Genomic DNA, 23,678 nt, shown 5'->3' on the forward strand with positions numbered 1-23,678 from the left:
GTTTAATTTACACATAACATATTTATAATACATTTGTAAGACAAGCATATGAATCATGTTGATAGTCACAAATGACATATGATTATTTACAAAATTCCAGATAGCTGTGCTGGCAGTATCTCCTTCTGTCACACTTCTATATAAATCATGTTACTATTCACAAATGACATGTAATTATTTACAAAATTCCAGCTGTTTGGGCTGGCAGTATTTCCCTTTGTCACATGTGTACTTTTACAGATTGGAACTGTACGTGTCTAAACGGATCACCTTTAAAACCTCGAAACCGCGTTTGCCCGACACACTAATGACCAAAACGAAAAGACAGACAACATAAAACGCCGACAACGCAAAACACCGAAAACCATTACACCAACACACTACACGTAAACAACACAGTACACTACATAACATATGCACTATCCCTAACCCAAACCCTAACCCTAAGGTCCGACACTACCGCACACTTACCCTACCTGCACCCTAACCCTAACTCACTTACCCACCCCTAAACCCACAGTCCCTCGCTATCGCACACACACCCTACCTGCACCCTAACCCTAACTCACTTAACCCACCCCTAACCCACAGTCCTCGCCATCGCACACACACCCTACCTGCACCCTAACCCTAACTCACTTAACCCACCCCTAACCCACAGTCCCTCACCATCGCACACACACCCTACCTGCACCCTAACCCTAACTCACTTAACCCACCCCTAACCCACAGTCCCTCACCATCGCACACACACCCTACCTGCACCCTAACCCTAACTCACTTAACCCACCCCTAACCCACAGTCCCTCACTATCACACACTTACCTGTCCGCTCCCTAACACTAAATCCCTCACTCGATCGCACACTTACCGAGTCCGTCGGGTTCTCACCTTTTCGGTCATCTGCGTTTTCGGTATTCTCGTCCCGTCGGATTCCGTTTCGGGCAAACGCGAGTTCGAGATTTTAAAGGTGACCCATCTAAACAGGTGTGTACTCAGGAAAGGTGCTATTGCTTCTGTGGGTTAACTTTTGGTAGAGTAAGCAAATGGACTGAAGTAGTAACAGAAGGAAACATTGGTGAAGTAGGACTTAAAGAGTTTGGCATCACAAATGATGTGACAGGGAACAGGATGTAGTTAGGCTTGAACTATTGTGAATCAAGCCGAAATTCTTCGCATATTCTGTATTGTCATAGGAGAGACTCAATGCTGGGTTAACTAGTAATTTTCTTAGAATGTGTTATTACTGTATAGCAAACAGACTTACAAAATAAGAAATGCAGATTGGTCACTCTGTATTCCAGAGAGAGAGAAAGGAAATAATGCACCAAGATAGTTTGGTGAAAAACAAGATTGTCTAGCTTTGGCACTGAAGCCATACACTGCAACTATGAACAGTACCTCAAGCTGCCATTTTCCTCTCTATCTCACCCGCTAGGCTCCAAAAAATAAGATAAAGAATAGTTGTGTGAGTGTGAGTGTGTGAGCCTGTTTGAGTTTTTGTGTACCTGGAGATGCACACGAGTGTGCACATATGCTGGATACACTATTTGAATTGTGTTCAGCCATTAATGTAAATTTCCTCTAACAATTACATATCTAACATCAATTTTTAAACATTGGGCTGGAAAGCTGTTTTTCTTTAAAAATATAAACAAAATGCAAATCAATAATAAAATGCAAAACAATTTAACAGATAGCCTAAAGTGTAATAATGCCTTCCAAGGTGGTTACTGCAGAGAAACCATGGACCTTCCAGGAATAAGTACATTCCTGGGTGGTCTGTTACTTCCCTGTAATGCCCATCTTATCAGGAATTATTGCCTGCTTAGAGCAGAGAATAATTTGATAGTTGCAGCATTACAGTGTTAAAGCTTCTTCTTCTTTCAGCTTTTCCCGGTTAGGGGTCAACGCAGCGGATCACCTTGTCCGCTCATGATTGGCAGTGGAGTTTTACAGTGTCGAGTTCCAGCCTGGCGCCCAACCTTCCACAGAAGGCACACACACACAGACACACACACACACACACACACACACACACCTAGGGCCAATTTTAGAGTGTCCAATCCACCTACTGCATGTCTTTGGGATGTGGGAGGAAACCGGAGCACCCGGATGAAACCCACGCGACCACAGGGAGGACATGCAGACTCCGCACAGAAGGCACCCCAGCCAGGGATCGAACCGGAGAACCTCTTGCTGTGAGGTGGCAATGCTAATCACTGCACCACTGTGGCCACTCATTTGCAGTGTTAAAGCTAATCATGACAAAGTGAGCGGTAAGTATATTCAGTTTTGACTGAGGTAGTGAGGTTACAATTTACTAGCTAAGAGCATGCTGTTTCACTTAGATGGCTTTCCCTGGATTGCATTCATCATTTATGAATTGTGTGTGTGTGTGTTCATACATGCTTGCATTTATATCCTGTGAAAGTCATCTCCTGGTTGCAATGGTCCTAGCAGCATCTTGCCAGACATTGATTGCAATCTAACATACATGCTTATGCACTTAACTCATATATTTGCATGGATTAAATGACAATGCAGCACTTTTTGTGTAGGAGAAAAAAAAAGAATTCTATCTTGTTTGCTAATTTCCACCTGGTGAATCTGGGCATACTTGGGCAATGTAGCAATTGCCTCATGTACACAGACAACCCTCTCCTCCTACCACCAAACACTACAACCTGCGAGAGATGCAATTACATAGCCAAACTGGAAGCAAAGCTCTCTCCACCAAAGATTGTGCTAGACAGTTAAGAGGAGAAGAATAACACCCACACAATACGTCAAACAACACATAGTCCTTCAAAACCCACACCACCAAAAAATGTAGCAACACAAAACCCACATATGCGGTGGCTCTTAACATTAACCTGCCCAAGCAACAAGGACCACTGAAGCTGAAATGCAAACAAACACCATCCCCAAACACAACCAAAGCATCACATAGCTCACAACACCAGTGTGCCACCCAACAGCAGCCCCTAAGGCAAGACAACGTACTCAACACTTTAGTCATAGATAAGACTACAGTCAGGCACACTGATGTCCCACTCACCAGGCTGAACAAGGAGAAAATTAGTTAGTTGCCTGTCAGGTGCAAGGATCCACCATATAATGCATGCACTCAAGTCACTCCACAAAAGGTACAAATATGACTCTGTCATTGTCCATGTTGGAGTTAATGACTTGAGACGTACCTCCCTGGACTACATGAAAAGAGACATGGAAGAGCTCTCAGATCATGTAGCCCAGGCAGGTATGACCCTAGCCCTGAGTAGCATCCTGCCATTGCCCAGAATGATACCGCAGTATAAGGACAAAATGATTGGCTTCAATAATTGGCTAAGCTTCTGGTGTCATTCAGAGGGGATCCAGTATCTGTCTATCTGCCTGGGACGACATGATCGACAAACCATGATGCTTTGCAAGAGATGGTTTGCACCTCTTGCCCCTGGGATTCAGGTTACTGGCTAAGGCTCTTGCCACCCCTATAGTGTTCAAAGGACATAACTACCACCGTAACAGGTAAAAAGCAAGTAAAATCTGAAGGTAATGCTTCTCAGTGCTAGAAGTCTAAACCTCAAGATGCACTCTCTTGAGGCTCTCCTAAAAATGGAGAACATTGACATCTGTGCAGTAACTGAGACCTGGTTCAAAGCTCCAGAGAGCACCCATGCAGTACCAGGCTACAACTCATACCACACTTTTCGGCCACCAAACCAGGACCAAAACACTAAAGGTGGAGGAGTTTCCATATTCACCAAGGATATTCATACCTCCAGGCTGGTTGCCCAACACAATGCATCTGAAATTCTCCAGGTGCAACTAACACTAGGTAAGACTGCAATACAAAGTGTAGCTTGCTACAGATCCCTCACCATGCCCCAAGATCCTCACTACATCTTTCTAAAGATACTGGAAAATATTAAGATACAATCAAACACCCTAATACTGGGTGATTTCAACTACCCTGCCATTAACTGGGAAAACTACTCCTATAACAACACCTTTGCTCAACTGTTCTTGGAATTCATAAATTCCAATGCCCTAGAGCAACTAATTCTTTGTCCCACCTGGGGTACCAATATTCTAGACCTGGTCATTACCATCATGGGAAATCGATGCTCCACACCAGTGGTCACCCCCTTTGTTGGTCAGATCAGACCATAAGCTAATCACCCTTGACATCCACATCCCATCCCCACCCCCCCTTTAAGGAAACCTGTGTAAAAAAACTTCCCCAAAGCCAACTTCATGCCTCTCAAGTCAGAAGTAACAAACTTCATGACATGCTTGCAGATGGGAACTGGAAGTTCAACTGCTGAATCCCACACTAAGGTGCTGTATGAGCGCATTCACTCATGCATGGACTGAGCCATCCCAAATAGAACCAAGACGCTGTCCTCTAAAAAAGGAAGCTAATCTGGTGGTCCCTTCCATAAATAAGCTGTACAACAGAAGGAAGAAACTGTTGCAGAAAAGAGGAAGAACCCAGGATTCAAAAGACTCCCTCACCAGCCACAGTAGAAAGCTGAGCTCCCTCATAAAATCTTCCAAAGTTAGTTACAAAAACAAAATTGCCAAAGATTCCAAAGACAACCACAAGGTATTCTATAGCTATGTCAAGAATCTAAATGGCAATACTCAGATATGCTCTGAGCTACAGCAGAATGGCACTAGATATACCAATCCCAAAGATATTGACAATATCCTGGAAGATAGATTCAGTGCCAACTTCATCCCCCTCTCACCCCCTAAAGGGCTCATCTCAATATCAAAAGAATGCCAAATTCCGGTAATCACGGCCACTCAGGTAAAAACTGCACTCTACAAAGCCAAGAATACAGCATCCATGGGACCAGAAGACATCCCGGGCTGTGTACTGCATGAACTACAAAATGAGCTGGCATCTCACCTATGTGTCATGTTTAATCATAACCTCACCTCAGGTGCACAGCTACAGTCATCCCACTCCACAAGGGGGATCCACTTTGGATCCCAGGAACTACCATCCCATCAGTCTGACAAGTCTGATCTGCAAGGCCACAGAACGTATTATCATGGAACTTATAAACAAAGACATTGGCAACCTTCAAACACTAGACTCCACCAAGTTTGAGTTCGTGAAGGGCCGATTTTGCCTCCTGAACCTGACCAACTTCTAATCAGTCTCCAGAGCCGTGGATGAGGGTAAGGTGGTTCACACAGCCTACCTGGACCTCGCCAAGACATTCGACACTATCCCTCACTCTGGAATCATAGATAAACTTACTAAGCTGGACATTAATCCCTACGCCACTTGATGGGTTGCAAACTGGCTTACTGACAGAACACACACGCCGACTCCAAATCCAGCTCCAGACAAGTGGTATACCGCAGGATTCTGTCCTGGGACCACTCTTGTTTGTCATCTACTTTTCTGAAGGACTCTGGCTTACAAAGTTTGCCGATGATTGTAGAAGCCATTATTGAATCCCCAAATGATGTGGATATACCACAAAAGGACCTTACAGATGCCTGGTGCCAGAGACATGGGCTCAAGCTAAATGCCAAAAAATGTATAGTTGTCCATTTTGGGAAAAAACACATACCTGTGAACTACCACATAAGTGGCAGTACACTAAACACTGAAATTGTGATGAGTCCTAGGGACACAGGTGGACAGTGGTCTCATTTTTGATAACCACATAGCCACAACAGTTAGAAAATCCTTCTACGTGGCACACCTCATCACTAAAGGCTTTTCATCCAGAAAAAAGAAGGTCATTGTCCCTCTGTACTCATCCCTCATTAGACCCATTATAGAATACAATGCCCCGTTTGGTATGTACCTCACAAGACATCTGCAACAACTAGAAAAGCCGCAGAAATACCTCACATAAAGAATCACAGGCTTAAAGCAGATGCCCTATGCTGACCATCTAAAGAAACTCCAGCTATACTCTTTCGCATATCACCTACTCAGAGGCAATCTCTGCATATCAAACCCAGAGTTGTTTGACATGCTACACTTAAAGAAATCCCAGTCTGTCTGAGCCACATGCTCCAGGGATCTTAACCTTGTCATCAAGATGAATAGAACGTGCTGGAGGGATAGGTTCCTGACCCAGAGACTTCCCATACTCTGGAAGAGGCTGCCCATACATGTCAGGCAGAGCACCTCAATGGCCCTTTTCAAGAGGGAACCTTGACGATTGGATGGGAGATAGGAAATTCACTCCGAGGATCACATCAGTCACCCTGCTAGACAGGGGTCCAGGAAAGTAAATATCTGTGGGAAGCAATAGCCAGGAATCATTATGGATAGGCTTGTATAGCCCCTAGGGTCGATAGCCTAGTACCTACCTATGAACTGTACAGACTTTCATAGAATGTCCAGATTTTTTGCTCATATTTTTGGTCTGTTCATAAAATTTGAGTTTTTTGGCAAATTACTTGGATAATCTGAGGATTGAAGTCACTAAATAATGAAATACATATGAGTTTCAGACTTCATATCCTTCAGAAAATATACGTTAAACCAAATCCTGTTACTCTAGCAACTTTCTAAGCTTATAAGAGCAATATTTAAAATGTGTCCCTATTTTTGGGCCTATGTCACCCCGTTTTGTTGTGCTTTGTCAAGATTTCTTGCACTAAGAGGTTGAGAGGTATGATGAATATTATCATATATTCCATTCTAGAACCAGCACTGCATGAAGTGTAGTGCTGTTCCTGGTAATTGCTTTCAGGAATGAAAATACTTATAATTCATCCATCTTTTGCCACACTCAAACACGGAGGTGATGTGATATGCTTTATTGGACTAACTCTGGTCTTATACCTGCATCTCTCAAAAATCAGATTTTTGTCTGATTTTTTTGTGTTATCATACATGATTCTGTTTCATATTATTAATCCATCCTGTAAGTCACCAAATTCATGGTAAGCAGCTGTGTTGCTGTAACCAAGCAGTTAGATTTACATGATTAACGTGGCTAAAGTACCCTTGGATCCTGTGATGATGTCATGTTAGTCTGAAAGTTGAGGTAGTTGTACTGTAAAACTTATACTGGTCTAATAAAAGGTATCACCTCACCTTTGTGATCCACTGCTTCTTGTCAGCATGGTGTTTCTCCTTTTTTTCTGTCCTCATTTGGCAGCATACCTCTCAACTGTGCAGACTTTCACAAAATGTCAAGATTTCTGCCTCAATTTTTGTTCTGTTCCTCATACTTTTTTTTTTGTTTTCTGGCAAATCACTGGAGATTGAAGTCATAAAATAATGATTGACATTTGAGTTTCAAATTTAATATCTTCAGAAAATGCACGCTAATAAAAATATGGCTATTCTAACAACTTTCTAAATTTACAAGAGCAATATTTAAAATCTGTCCCTATTTTAGGCCTTTGTCCCCCCATTATTTTAGGCTTTGTCCAGAGTTCTTGTGTTAAGAGTTTGAGAAGTATGTGCAAGGTGTTTAAGCCAAGACAGTGTATTGTACAGGGCACTGTGAACTTTCTTACTAAACTTGTTTGTTTTCAGTGTATAGTGCCGATGCTTTCCCATTCAATCTCCCTGTGATGTCTTGCTTACTAAACTTTTCTAAAGTGTAGGGCAGGGAATGATGATAACTGATGCATCATTGAATGTTAGAGCACTAAAATAAGAAATCTGCTGGCTGCTAGAAGCAGAGTTAAGAGGAATAAAACATCTGAGGTTGCTGTGTTAAGATTTCCTGATTTATATCTGGTTTTATTTCATTTTAAGCAATCTGTCAAGTTATTAGCTGATTTTTGATATTTTCTTCTTGTATTATACAGGAAGAGTTTTAGCTTCTATGTGTAATATACATATGTTTAAAACATTGGCACCTTTAACCTCACACTGAGTCTGTCTTCCTAGACAGTGTTGTATAGTCTGAAAAAAAAAATGATGAAGCTGGTAGAAGTGAAATTCATGTTTCATCTCATTATTCATACATTGCATCTGGACGTAATTGCAAATAAGCAGTTTCATTTTTGTTTGAGACATTATGCAGTTACAGTTTCCACATAACATATCTTACAAGGTAAATTGGCTTACAGCTGGAAAGTGTGGATTCAGAAATTAATTTTTTGTAAACTTCAAGTAGAATATCCAAGAAGTCTGAAAGGGTACAGTGTGATGCATTTGAGCATTTCGCAGGGCATGATACCCTGAAAGATTATAATACATTCAACTTTCAAAGGAAAAAAAGAAAGTCCATTACTGTGATGAGACAGAAGTTTCACAATTATTGTGAACGGAGGAAGACTGGCACATATCTGTTATTTGTTTGGTGTGCCGAATTTGTTTATTTGGACGCATCTGTTATTTGTTCTTCACAAGGGCACACATTTGTACAGAAAATATAGATGGCTATGGTACTGAATTAAAGAATGAAGCCAAAGACTGATCAGTTGTAAGCTGCTTGACTGAAGACAAAGTAGCACACATGATCATTTCTAATAGCACATATGATTAAATGAGGCAGATTGTTAAAACATATTTACGTTTAAATAAAATTGATGTGAGTATCGCAAGTGTTGTACTGCATCACAGTTAAAATAACTCACTCAAGTGATGCAGTTATGTAAAGTTGCTTGTGAGACAACACAACTGTAAAAATGAATAAAGATAGAAAGAAAATGTTTTGTAAACTGGATAAAATTGTGCTTAGAAAGCATAACATTCAGAGATGCAGTAAGTGGTCTGTCTTTTAAGGTAAAATTATCAGTTATGGAGTTCCTCAGGTTGCTGCTTTTGGTCCTATTTTACACAATATTCTCTTTGTGTAGCTTAAAATATGTATATGCTTGTTGTTTAAATATAGTAATTACTGAAAACTATCAAGCCTAACAAATTTTAAACTGCATAAAATCTACAATCAGCTGTTTTGGACGTAATTTAGCAGTGTTGTCCCAAAAATGTAGCTTTTAATACTGCTAAATGCATTTTGGTCCATCTAATTTCATTAAAAGTTCTACTATAAATGCTAACTAATTGAAACATGTTACTAATTGTAAAGCTCTTGTATAGTATACTTATAAAACATCCAGTGGCAGGCGCGCAACCGGTAGCAGACTTGCCTTTGGTAATGGAACATAGGAAGACTGTGTGTTCTATTCTCACATGAGATACTTGGATTAGTTAGTTTTTGTTTTTTTCATTATAAAGATCTTGGGACATATATATAGGCAGAAATCTGATTTTTGACTATAATCCTGCATATAGTCTCTTCGGGAAAATGACTGTCTTATTATTTCAAATCTAGCGAGACCAGTTATTGAATATAACTCTATTTTTATCTCTATAATGATAATCGTATAGTTGAACTAAAGAGCTACAGAGTAACTTTACCTAGAAAATGAAGGGTGTAAAGTACTTCTGTATTTGTTTTATTTATTTTATTTATTTGACATTTGTTTACTGGGAAAGTCTGACTGGGCATGAACCTGTTTTCATCAGAGGCCTGGGGAGAAAAGCTTCGACAGAAAAACACATTTTTTTAATAAGGTAACAGGTGAGACAATACAACCAGAGAAGTATTATACACAAGATAATACGCAGTAATAATGAACTATCATAATATACTCAAACTTACAGTTTTGCACAAAAAGGATATCTATGTAAAAAGCCATATACACTATTTAAAAGGCATCAGTGTAGACGAAAAGAGTGCACATTTGTACAGTCAGTAGTATTAAGAGTAAAGGTAGGAGGTAGTTAAGGGATACAAAGGAGGAGGTATAAGACAGGTAGAGAAAGGAATCGGAAAATGAAGGAAGAGAGTTTAGATACAATGTGAAAATGGAGATGAAAGGGGGAAGGTCAAACGTGAAAAGACATAAAAGGAGTTAAATAATAGTATAATGTAAAACCTAGGCAGGGCAGAAATATTGAGGGGAAAAGGAGAGATACAGACATTATCACTAGATTTTGCATGATATGGGTTTGTTTCTAACTATTAGTGACCCCATAATATTACAATTATGCCATCTTGAGTTATATTACCCTATAAGATCTGTACAAGATTGTGGTCCTTTGTTAAACATTCATGGGTAACTCAGTAAAAATGTGGGAAACCATTTAATTATTGTGGAATCAATTACCAGTGCATGTCAGATCCCCTTATATAATTGCAGTTTCATACCTGATACACTTATGGACAAAAATTGATTCATTTAAAGTATTACTGTCTCATAATGCAAGTATGAATCGAAATGAAGCATGGAAAAACATGAGACATATGTTGATGACGTCTGCAGGAAGTGTGGCTATCACCTTGATAAAAAGAAATGATCACTGTCAATGTGTAGAAACTGGAAATTAGAAATTGTGTGCTGATGTCTGTAACATGAAAGAAATGCATTCCAGTTGAAAATACATTTGGTGGAGCACAGTAATGAAAATGATTTATTTTGGGGCACAATACACATTTAGAATGTACACAGAAATAATGGTGTTCAGGACTGCAGAACAAGTTTGTGATCAGAGGAGCAGTCAGAACTCTAGACAGAGAAGCTCAGACTTAATAATCAAGGTATAGTGCTCAAAACAAACGTTTTTTTTCAGAGCATAATGTAGTGTTGTGAAACTGTTCAAAGTGCTGAATTAAAAAAATAAGTCATCTGAAACGATTGATGCCTTAACTGCTCATTATTCAGGTCATAATGTAAAGCATTTATGTCAAAAAGTGTTTGTTTTTGAATCCAAGAATAAAAATGCAACATTCAGTTCCAGGTGGTATAAATGGAAGCACCTATGATATTATTTCATTTGTCCCAGAAGCTTGATATATTGAAAATCAGTTTTAATGTAAATGTGCATTATACCTCTGATCAGAATGTGCAATATGACTTGCTTTGAGTATGAGGATTTATTTACTGGGCTGGGTTGTTTGGCAGGAGTTCATCATAATCAGACAGATCCTGCAGTGTTACTAGTAGGACATGCTCGGAGGAAAGCTTTGAGGAGTACAGCTGAGAAGGTGTTGAACCAATTGGAGTGCATGAGCTTGGTTAAAGAGCAGCGTGAGCCCTACTGAATAGGTGAAAATCATGTTTACTGCCATGAAGCCAGATAAATTAATTCTTGCATTCTTGTAAGTCATCTGTAAATTCTTAATAAAGCTGTAAAGTGCAACCACTATCCACTTCATTCAATTAATGAACTAGAATCTGATTTGCCAGGATTTTTTTTGTGCTTGATACTACCAAAGATTTTTGCATATCAAGGTCAGCAAGAAAAGTACCAAGCTTTGTGCTTTTAATTTGCCTATGAGAAAGTACACAAGTTTGAGACTTAAATATGGTATTTCATCAGCATATCATATGCAATGTTTTAGAACATAACCCTGCACTTCATAGAGTGTAAAGTAAATAAGTTTAAACTTGTTGCGTTCAATGCCAGTCACTGTTCCACACAAGAAATCGCTGCAGGATGGTAGTGACTCAATTTTCTCCATGGCTGTGTAACCAGGGACTTGGTTTATGTAAGCAAAGGGGTGGGAATGTGTTAACACTGTACACACTGGGGAGCCCAGGGAAGAATGTCTAACTGCAAAATGCTTTTTAGTGGATCTCTTTGAGTTGAAGCTTTGACAATTGTTTTTATCAGACTGACAATTCACAGAATTTAAACTTGATAAAACATAGGTGAAACATTTCAGAGAGCTGTTGCACAAATTCTCAAGGGGCTTACTTTTTCTAATATTATCACTGACTTGTTATTTTGAATTCAGACCAAAGATGAGCATAGTTCTCTGGAGGAAGGAGGTTATCCCAATGAATATTCTGGGAGTCGGCTGAAGCTGAGTAAACTTGAGTGGCTGTCAAGGTTACAGAGCTCAGATACATGGGTTATAGCTAAAAAGTCTGCAGGCTTAAAACCAGATGTCAACAACTTAAAGCATTATTAGTACAGATGCGTTCTCCAGAGAATAAACATTGTATCCTATTTATTGACATGATGCAGTACCTTTTAAAGTTTATACTGAACATGTCAGAAATAAGCATACCATTAAGGAAATTGCTGAAACAAGATATGGGATGGTACAGTGCAAGCTACAACTTTGAAGTTCTTAGTGACAAAAGCATCTACACCAAATAATGGTGATGTGAATTTATCAGTCATGTGACAAAACACAGAATGGAACTGATACATTGATTCTCCAGGAAGGTAACAGTTGCACATGGATCCAGGCAGACTATCAAAAAAGATAAACTTGTATAGAACGAGCTGCCAGCTATAGCATATGGTTGTGAAAAGTTCCATTAAAGCATGTGTACGTTTATGGGAAATTGCTGGTGGAAAGTGAAACAAAGCCATTGTACAAAACATCACTGTGACTGTAAAGAAATTAGTTACAATTACAGCAGTATACTTTTGCTTTATAGCCTAGTAAAAGAAACAAGACGCATATAGCTGATATGCTGAGTCAATAAAATTTGTCAGAGCACAAAAAGGTTTGCTTGGAGAGGAAGTGAATTGACTGTTTTGACAATTACCAGTGACTGAAAAGACCCTTAGGGGATTTCATCACTATACTGAAAGTGATTATGAGGTGGAGCCACTTCAAGAAGCAGGAATGAGATGTTCACCAGGGCAGGACGCTGCCACAGGGAAAGAGGCTTCGACGTTCTTTTCATTTAAACAAGATTAGCTGTATACAAGGCTTGACATTAAGGGTAATGGTGCCAAATTACTTATGACTCTTGGTAAGAATATACTGGCCTCACGTGATAATTGTAAGGTGGAAAGATAGAGTATGTGATGTCTTACCTTTGGCAAGCTGTATTTGTAAAATAGTGCATGATATTTAGAATTATTCTTTGGGTGATCCATACCACAATAATAATATGACAAGAGACTGTTCATTATTCACTTTGAGGAAGACCAGAGAGTAATGTTGGAGCAGATGTGTTTTACTATCAAGACCATGTATGTCTGGTTTTTGATGACTGATATTTGGTTTCCTGAGGTTGTGAAGTTGGCATATGATAGACTGGTACTCTGAAAGCAATATTTTCCTGACATGGCCAGTTGAGGTGTTATAGTGGGGTAAATTGGTGACTTTGACCCAGGTGATGTGAGTTCTTTTAGTGTGTGAATCAGTTGACAAAGCTGGCAGAGGATAAGGACAGGATTACATGCAGCCACAGTCCTCTGGAGGAAGGATATCCCAATGAATATCCTGGGAGTCAGCTTTGACTCACCAAGCCACTGATTGGTGACTGTATGGGACAGAGCTTCACTGGAGGAAGTATTGTCTGTCTTTATGGTGACACAGGTAACTCATCTCCTCACCCAGGGGGTTGTGGTTAGACCACACAAATGCTTTAATTGTTAGAATGCTTGTGATGGTTTAAGCCCCCGTCATGACTGCCTTTATGATTGCTGCTATGGATAGCTGTCACTGTTGTGCTGTATTGGGATAATTTCCTAGCACTTCTGAGTGAATGACCAGAGTCTGGTTGAGAAGGGCTTGATGGTCAACTGGCAGAGAGGCTAAACACATCTAGCAAAAAATAAAAAAATATTTTCAAGCATGGAATTTTAGATTTGATGATATCATACGACTGCCCACAGTATATACATATTGAGTTCAGGAAATCTTCAGAACACTGGAGAAAGCTCGCAGTGCTTAATGAGCTTAGTTCTTCCCTGATTATTTAGCATAATACAGTTAAAGATAATTTTTGTGTGGTTAGATAAGTGTGTAGCAGTGAACCACTGAAAATATCGAATGCCAAGGTCTTGAGATTCAAACAGTTTTAGAAGAAATAGAAATCCTAGCTTAAATGTAATTGTGGAGTAAGGAATATTGTGACTAGTATTGAGCAGAGGTTTAAACACTGCAAAATTGGTCTAACTGAATGTTAGAGATAATGAGAAGTTTGGAAGGGAAGAAATTTATCTTGTGACCTATTTAAGGACTTTTGGAAGAATATATAAGATTACAAGTAATGCAAATTGACAATACTGAGTTGCTCTATGCTCAGCAAGCTGCCTTGATGCTGATGGCTAAATTGCAAAACAGAATGAAAGAAGTGGATGGTCAGACAGAAACTGTGATCAGCAACTGGTTGCAGGAGAGTATAAGACGGACAGAGAAATCTGTGGCTGACTCGAGTGTTGGAGGCAGAGGAAGGACTGGATTTACTGGAGTTTGTGAAAAGTAAGATGACGTTGTAGACTGCCTTCATGCAATCAACACTTTGCTCTGATTTAAACACTTGGGCTCCAAACCAGTAATTTTACATTAGGAAGGTTTGTGGTCTGCACTTTTACTCTTCTGAGCTGAGAATTGCTGGTGAAGGCTTATTGTGCCTATCATTCTAAGTGTCTTTGTTCTGATCTGTGGTCTGCACTCTTGTGGCATTACTGTCTAGACAGATTTTTTTTTAACTTTCTAGTTTGCTAATACCTGAGCATTGCTCATCAAGTTGCTTTTCTTATTGGCTTCTCAATAATTAAGTTTTCCGCACTCCTCCCTAGTAAATCAGTGGCCATGGATATGCACTTCCCGACTCCCTCTGTGGCAGTCTGGTTGAAATGGGTATTCTGAAGCATTGTAGCAGTTGCCTCATGTATACTGAAAACCCCCTTATTCTTAAAAAAAAAAAAAAACAGTGTATGTGAGAAGAGTAAATGCACTTTAATCATGGAGGCAAAACTCTGTCATACAGCAAAAACTAATCCTATATAAGTTGTCAGTGACACTTGCATAATGCCTACTGCAAAGAGTAAAGACCCTACATGTAAAACTACTTATGCTGAGGCACTTACAGGTAACCTTCCTAAAACAGTAAGACCTCCTGCACAGTGCATTCAAAGAAAGGGTCCTCAGCCGTCATGTAAATACTCCGTTAAAATACCACCCACAGTACACATAGCAACACTGTGTCCAATGCCTCCATTGCTAAGCCCTTAAAGCAAAGCAGGCATCAGACAAATTTCCTGGTCATTGGCGATGCTACAGTGAGGCACACTGATGTCCCCCTCACCAGACTGAGTAAGGAGAGAGTCATGCTTAGCTGCCATTTGGGGCTGGGATCCATCAAGTCACACAGGTATTCAGGTCATTGAATCACAGGTACCAGTATGACTCTGTCATAGTCCATGTGTGTCTTAATGACCTGAGACATGCCTCCTTTGACTATATGAAGTGAGATAGGATCGAGCTTGTTGATAATGTGTCTCAGGCAGGTATGATCCCAGCACTGAGCAGCATACTACCTTCTCCAAGGATGATGTCACATTAGCAACATAAAATGATTGATTTTAACAATTGGCTTAGCTTCTGGTGTCAGTCCATGGTGGTACAGTATTTGGTGGCCTGGGAGGATATGGTTGACAGACCAAGTTGCTTTGTCAGGGATGGTCTGCACTTATCCATTCTAGGCTTTCAGTTATCTGCAAAGACAAGCCACCCTGATTGAATCACAATATCAGTCTGTTATACAACAAAAGAAAAAAATCTTGGCCAAGCATAGGAGGAACAAAGCCATACATACTAAAAGACACCTGACCAATCTAAACAGGCAGCTAAGAGGGTTAATTAATACTTCAAAGGTTAAATTTGAGGAAAAAAATAGCTTCTCAGGCAAAGGAAAACCACAAAGCTTTCTACAGCTATGTCTGTAATCTCAGAGGAAATACACAACAATGCGCAGAACTTATTGTAAATGGCATCACCCACACTGAACTGGAGGCCATTGCCAACCTTTTGGCTGATAGGTTTAGCTCAAATTTCTCCCCCGATAGTCCAAAGGAAATACCAAATAACACAACTGCTCTAACCATTACTAGATAAGAGGTCATTAATGCACTTTCCAAGGCCAAAACCACTGCATTGGTGGGCCCTGATAACATACTAGGATGTTTAATAAAGAGCAGGAAACATGACCTCTATGGCCCACTTGAATCACTCTTCAGCTGGAGCTTTCAGTCAGGTTTTGTGCCCGAGGAATGGAGGATGGCTACAGTCATTCCCCTGGACAAAAAAGATCTAACCACTGATCCGCGTAACTACAGGCCCATAAGTCTTACCAGCCTCATATGTAAGGCCATGGAAAGAGTCATCATGGACAAAATAAATGAGGACATAGGTAACGTGCAAATGCTGAACCCATCACAGTTCAGCTTTGTTAAAGTGAGGTCATGCGTATTAAATCTGGTGGACTTTTTTGAGAGGGTCACCAAAGCAATGAATGAAAGTAAGACTGTGCATACAGCTTACCACAACCTGGCCAAGGCTTTTGCTACAATACTGCACTCAGGCAATATAGACAAGTTCACTAATTTAGGTATAAACCCTTTTACCCCCTCTGGATAGCCAGCTGGCTCATTGATAGGATCCAGCAGGTCAAAATAAGTGAGGCCACCTCCACCAAGAGGCCAGTCACTAGTGGAGTCCCCCCAGGGCTCGGTATTGGATCAGCTCCTTTTTGGCATCTATTTCTCTAAAATGGAAGCAAATGCTGAAGGTTTATGGATGACTAAGTTTGCAGATGATTGCAAGCTGGGGGTTATCATCAACTCCTCTGCAGACACTAGCGTTCTTTAAGAAGGTATATCTCTGACTAACAAATGTAGTCTTAAATTCAGTGCTAAGAAATGCATAATTATACCCTTTGGGAAGTTAAGCATCCTGGTTAATTAGTATGTTGATAATACACCAGTAAGAGTAGATCCAGTAGTCAGGGATCTAGGTACACACATAGACAGTAGCCTTACCTTCCACCACCACATGGCAACAGTGGTGAGGAAGTACTTTTATGTTGCACAACCTAAGTAAGGGCATGTTATCTAGGTCCAAAGAGGTCATTATCCCACTGTACTGTGTGCTTATCAGACCAATCATATAGTACAGTGCTCCCTTTGATGTGTACCTAACCAAGCATTTGCAACAACTAGAGTGACCTCAAAGGTTCCTCACAAAAAGAATACAAGACATAACAAACCTGTCTTACACAGAGCACCTTAAAGCTCTTTCCCTCTACTCAGTCTCCTACAACTTGCCGAGGGGTGATTTAGGCCTGGCTTACAAGGCATCTGCAAACCTCACACTTTCAATACTTCTCATACTCGTAAGTCAAAAAGTACCAGAAATACAAGGTCTAATGGGCCTAAATTTTGACTGTGACTTAAACAGAACATGCTGGAGAGACAAATATATGTTCCAGAGACTGACTCTTTTATGGAACCGGCATGGCATCCATGTGAAAGTAAGTTTGTCTATTACTCAGTTTAAGCACAACCTAGACAAGTGGATGGGGAATAGGAAATTTTTACTGAGCCTGGTACCCATGTTCCTTATGGACAGAGGCAGCTTATAAAAGCCTGGCCCTCGATGTCCTGTTGGTATGCAGAACATCATTATTAAGTCCCCCAGGTCATTAGCCTAGTAACAGTCTATGGATTTGTGAATCTATGAAAAGCTTGCTGGTTGCTATTGACTATATTGGAAATGATGTATGGCAAACCCAGACTTCTTTTAGTGCATTTTGTGATAACGACATATGAGAAAGAGTGGGTGTCGTGACAAATATGTCAATAAGAGAGAAAACATATTGTTGCATGCCAGGTAGTGTATAATAGGACATGATTATTCACATGTAACTTTCCAAAAGAGATTGCTGTTCATGGATTCTATTAAGCAATGTGAGAGATACACATTGAAATATGGGTTGTCTTTCCAAGCAGTGTTGAAGCAGTTTTCTTTAAAGGAGTATTGCCCTTTAATAATGCTAAGGATTTAGTTGTTAATTTGAAGGGCATGCCATTGTATTCATTTTGAGAAGTAAGAGGGACTACTTACAGAGGGACACCAAATCAGGATGGCTACTTGACTTTGGTGGACACAGCTGGGAGAAGAGAGCACAAAAGGCTCTGTATCTCTGTAAACTATGTTGAACATTAAACGTAAAGAAGCACCGACAGTCCCACAGCTAGGAGATTTATTTAAGTTAAGCAGTACAAACAGTACACAGGTTAGCGCTTTTAGGGATATACCCCTTCATCAGACAACTGTTGAAATTCCACACTCCCTTAAATACTTGAGTCAGTCACATGATGATGCAAGCAATTACCCTAATCACTGTTAATTGAAAAGAAACACAGTTGCCAATGCAGAATAAATCCAATAGCTATGCTAACCTTTCTTTGGTCCAATGGGAACTTACTTGCGTATTAACTAATAGTATGTATGGTAGATATATTGATTGGTACGTCAGATTTGTAGATGATGTTTTTTTGTTGTGGAATGGTCCAGAGGCGGAGCTGAATGCATTTTTTACTTACCTCAATAACACCATTGGATTTCTTAGATTTACTTCTAAGTACGGTTTCTGTCTTTCGGCTTTTCACGGTTAGGGGTCGCCACAGCGGAACTCCGGTCCACTAATGATTGGTAGTGGATTTTTACGTACCAGGTTACCAGCCCTGATGCATAACCTTCAACGAAGGCACGCCCCATTCACGTATGCCTCCATGCAGAAGATGCTCTAGCTGAGAATCGAACGGGACAACATCTTGCTATGAGGCGACAACGCTACCTTCTAAGTACTCTCGTACTAAAATTGACTTCTTGGACGTCAAAGTGAGGAGAGATGACCTGAACCACATTAGAACTAGTCTATTTAGGAAGCAGGTCCGGAAGAATATGTTCCTACACAATACTAGTATGCATCCTAAGCATAAGTAATTGCTATGTAAATTGTTAATCGCTATGTAATCCAATGTAACTACTGTCTTTATTTTAACTGTGGAGCTTTTCTCCCCAGGCCTCCACTGAAAATGGACCTACGTCCAGTCATACACTCCCGGTCAACAAATATAAATAAATAAGTAATAAATAAATAAATAAATAAATATCCTAACCACACGAAGGTAAACATTATTAAAGGCCAAGTGTATAGGATCATGTGACTTTTTAGTGATGATGATGATGAATTACAGACAGCACTACATCAGCTTAAACTAGAATTTGTAGATAGGGGTTATGATGCAAAAGCTATTGATAGGTGTATCGTAGATGGTTGGAGTAATAGGGCGGGTAGATGTAGACCCTACTTTGACACACGTACTACAGGTGAGGTGGATGGACAAGTTATTGACAGAGAGGTGGTCACACATAAATACAGAGGTACAGACAATACACTTAGGATGCCACTAACGTTTGCAAGCAACATAAATGTAGTATGTGATGTTGTTACTAAAAATTGGGGTATTCTTTCCGAGATTGATGGCCTACAAGGTATAATTGGGACTAAGCCGAGCTTCACGTTTAAGAATAATAGAACATTGAGAAATGAATTATGCTATAGAAGTGCCACAATCAATACCACTAACAAGTCTGGCAGATTGGGTACATATATGTGCAGGGACTGTACAGCCTGTAAGCACATACATAATGGCAGCACATTTACACATCCCTTTAGGAATTTTAGCTACAGTAATAATTTTTATGCTGACTGCACTACATCAAACGTGGTCTATTTTGCATATTGTATGGCATGCTACAGTTTCTACATAGGCAAGACTAATAGATGCCTAAAGGATAGGATCCTTGAACACTTTAGAGACATCAGAAACCTTAAAGAAAGTAGTGCTATTGCCATGCATACTAAGAATACAGGACCAGAACATATCTACAAATTTTTAGTTTTACAGATATTGACGGCGAAACAGAGATGGGGTAATTTATTAAATGATACAGAAGCTGCCGAACAGAGATGGATCATACGATTTAATGCAGATAAACCTCTGGGTTTGAATCAAATGGTGTCGCTTAAACCGTTTTTAAAAGCTCGACCATTGAGGCATTGAGTTTTTTTGAATGGCATGTCCAGTATATATATATATATATATATATATATATATATATATATATATATACTTATGCATGTCTATATGCTGCTTTTATGTGTATGTAAATACACAAGTATATTTTAGCCTTCATTTATATATTTTCACTATTTATATTACGCCTATATTCTCTTAGCAAGGCACATGCATTAGTACATATACTCATTGGTATCAAGTCAGATATATTTTGTACACAATTTTCATAGATATATTTTATATATTTTTTATATGTATTTTTTCTATGCATGTTTTAACAGTATCATTAGCTTGGACAAGGAATGTGTGATGTAAGATATTCTTATTGCATTATTTAGTTTTATACTTTTATTCTGCATTGGCAACTGTATTTCTTTTCAATTAACAGTGATTAGGGTAATTGCTTGTATCATCATGTGACTGTGTTAAGTATTTAAGGGAGTGTGGAATTTCAACAGTTGTCTGATGAAGGGGTAGATCCCTGAAAGCGCTAACCTGTGTACTGTTTGTACTGTTTTACTTAAATAAATCTCCTAGCTGTGGTACTGTCGGTGCTTCTTTACGTTTGATGTTCCTTATTTTCCACTGACAGTTTAGTGCCTAGAGATGACTCTGTGCACCTATTTATGCTGAACAATTTACCTAAATTTCAGCAGCTGAAGAGCAATTATTGTACAACTGTGAGGGTATATTCTAACTAAAAGATCCGTTGTGCAAGTAAGAATGCAATCTGTGTATAGAACATGGTGACTATAATGGACAGTAATTCACAGGAGACCCCATTCATCAGTTTTTGTTTATATTCTAAGCTTTTGCAATAAGCGGTGCAAGTATTTTGGCGAACTCAACAGTTACTATATCAGCTTATGGTCTAGAATAGGTCATTCCCATCTGTGTTGAATGAGGACTGTGGCAACAGCAATGAAAAGTATAATGGTGATGATATAGGGAACTATATCTGATATGTTTATTTTTTGGTTCTTTGAAGAGCTTATGGAGTGGCCATTCAAAAAATAGTTAATCTGTCATAACATTTTAGTGAGATGTTACCCAGTGTTGTATAATTAGTGCGTTCAAACTCTGAAGCTTTCACTTCTAACAAATAGCTATTTAAAACTGTTAACTTAAAATGTTTATAACTGAGTGTTTAATGAAATGATAAATATTGAGAAATTAATATTGCATTGTTAGATGAGCATCTGTTATTAAAAGCTTTGTTCGAAGAAAAGGTCACACAGACTGTCTCCAAACCACCAGTCTACCTTAATTTTAAACTGCTTTAATGTCTAATTGCAGCAGTTAACTTGTTTCAAAGTCTATCATTTCCGTTTTGGTTCTAAATATATATTTACATGTATTAACAATGTATTAATTCTAGCAACCATACCATGTACGGAAAATGTACTTCAGTTCTGGTTTGAAAGACAGCATCCTTTAGACATTTCTAAGTTCAAATTAAATCAGTATTACAAAGGCTATGTTTAAGAGAATGTAGACTCAAACCCTTCAAACTGTGTTACTGCCTGAACATACTATTTGGCAATATCTGTCTTGTATAAAATCTTTGTACTTATTCTAATTTTTTATTTCACTTGGGCCATAGATACAATACAGTCCCACATTCAATCATAGGCATAATAAGGTTCTTGAATAATATTTCTATGTACTGCTGTTCATAAAATAAATAGTACAAAATGCACTCTAATTACCTGGCTAATATGATAAAGTCCAAAACATTTGTTAAAATAACTTCAAGATTACTGAAGGCCAAGTACAGTACTCGGGGGGGGGGGGGGATATCTCTATATAATACATGGAGTACATTTTATTAGAGTAGCCCATTTATATTGTGTTGCATTTTCTCATTTAAAGACTAACTTCATTTTCTGTTGCCCACCTATTTAAGTGGTCTAAATAAGCCCATTGATCGTTTATATTGTCAACAAGTTTGCTATCTTGGTATTTTCCTCAACATTTTTGACCAGTTGGCATTGTTAACATAAAGACTTTCAACAAGACAACTTCTAAAATGGCTGCTGACTGAGTTACATATTGATTAGAAATCTACCAGGGTGTAAACTGAGACACTGTTAAAAAATCAGCAAAGAAGAAATTTGGAAAAAGTAGGGAAAACGGAGTAGAAAATAAGAAGAAAAAGTTCTAACTGAAGAATCTGTCAGCTGTACAGTGAAAAGCAGTTCAAGATGCATTTTTAGTACAAGAGATGTCTTTTGGTAACTTAGATGAAAAAAAAAATTGCTTGCAGAGGTGTTTCAAGTAAGTGGGACATTGGAGTAATACGTAAAGTCAAAAGGCTGGAGAAGTAGAAGAAGCTTTATGCAACCATATGGATATGCTGACAGATCTGCTGTAATCCGAAACAAATGAAAGACTGGCTTAACAAGAAGCTTCCAAAGAAGACATGTTTCTAAAAATAGCAAAGTTAGAAGACAGAAAAAAAAAACAGAGGAAAATGTGTGATGGATGGAATGGACTGTATTAGTTTTATGAAAGTACAAATAAGCAAATGGATTGGTGTTCCAAAGCAGTATTTGTTAATTGAGAGTGCACATAATATGTGTATGCCTCATATCGGGTCATCAGAAAGCAGGCATGACCTGTATTAGTAAAGATGCATTCAAATCAGTGGAAATGGTTCCTTTTGACAAAACTGTGGAAAAAGGGGAAAGTATTAAAATTAGGGACACTGGGGTGCTTGCAAAAATGATTTTTAGTGTATACCAGGCAAAGAAGAAGTAAGTTTATCACAGTTCTCAAGGAATATCAAGAGGCAGGTTTGAGATTCAAATTGATATATTTGTCTATTTTCAGTGTTTTCTTGTAGGATCAAAGATCTTTATGGAAAGAAAGTTGTCTATCAAAGAAATAAAGAAGTTTAATCAATAAACGGTGAGACAGCAAGATGAAGGGGGATCTGCTTCTCAGTCTTCAGTGTTGGGAGATTATAATGATTATAAAAAAGATCAGCGAATAAGTAGGAAAACTGTAAAGCAGCCGTCCCTTTAGACATAGTTTAAACATTTGAAGTTTGGTTCTGCATGAAGAAATGGATACAAATGACTGGAAATTTGCTGACTGTGGATAAACTGGTGGGAGAACTATAAAGCATAACCCCATTTTAATGCAGTAATGTGTAGAAGGACACTGAAAGGACTTAAGAAATGGATATAAGTAAAACAGTTTTTGTTTTTATAATTTATTTATTTATTTATTTTATTTTATTTTACATTTGTTGACCGGGCTGGTCTAGCTGGATACATATCCTTTTTCAGGAGAGGCCCGGGGAGAAAAGCTCCAACATAATAATATGAGAGAGGTTAAACATACAGAGAAAAATTGAACATACAGAGAAAAAATTAATACTTTTAACATAGGTATAAATGAGAACAGCTAACAACACGTGTGACTAATTTACCATTCCTACGCTGAGGAGGGAGGTTGGCGAGGGAAACCTAGAGGAGGAGGTACTAGTCTCCAGGAGGTGATGAGTCTAGTGAGGTGGTTGTTGGCTGGGTTTAGTCTGGTTTAGGGCAGGGACATAACCAGTGTGATTTCAGGAATTCGCTGAGGTTAATTTTAAATAAGTTAAGCGAGGTTATGCTTCTTAAGTTGTTTGGAAGTGAATTCCAGGTTTTCTCTATGGAGTTGGCATAGATGGCATCACCGCCAGAGTTCTGGGATTTGATGGTTTTTATTTGAACACTATTAGCTGATCGGAGGCAATTAAGGGTTGAGTACGGAGGAAATACTTTACTCAGAGCAGGGACTCTGTCAGGTTGTTTAATTATTTTAAATACTTCCG

General features: G+C 39.0%; 1 protein-coding gene across 9 annotated transcripts in view; it reads left to right on the top strand.

The window, feature by feature from the left end:
• The window catches only part of DPF1 (double PHD fingers 1), a 1,255,311-nt gene that overhangs the window by 11,169 nt on the left and 1,220,464 nt on the right, over positions 1–23,678 (top strand). The gene's annotated exons all lie outside the window — the stretch shown is intronic.

The sequence above is a fragment of the Protopterus annectens genome, chromosome 1.part0, assembly GCF_019279795.1.
Source record: "Protopterus annectens isolate FY-2018-M chromosome 1.part0, PAN1.0, whole genome shotgun sequence".
In the NCBI taxonomy this organism is placed as follows: Eukaryota; Metazoa; Chordata; order Ceratodontiformes; family Protopteridae; genus Protopterus; species Protopterus annectens.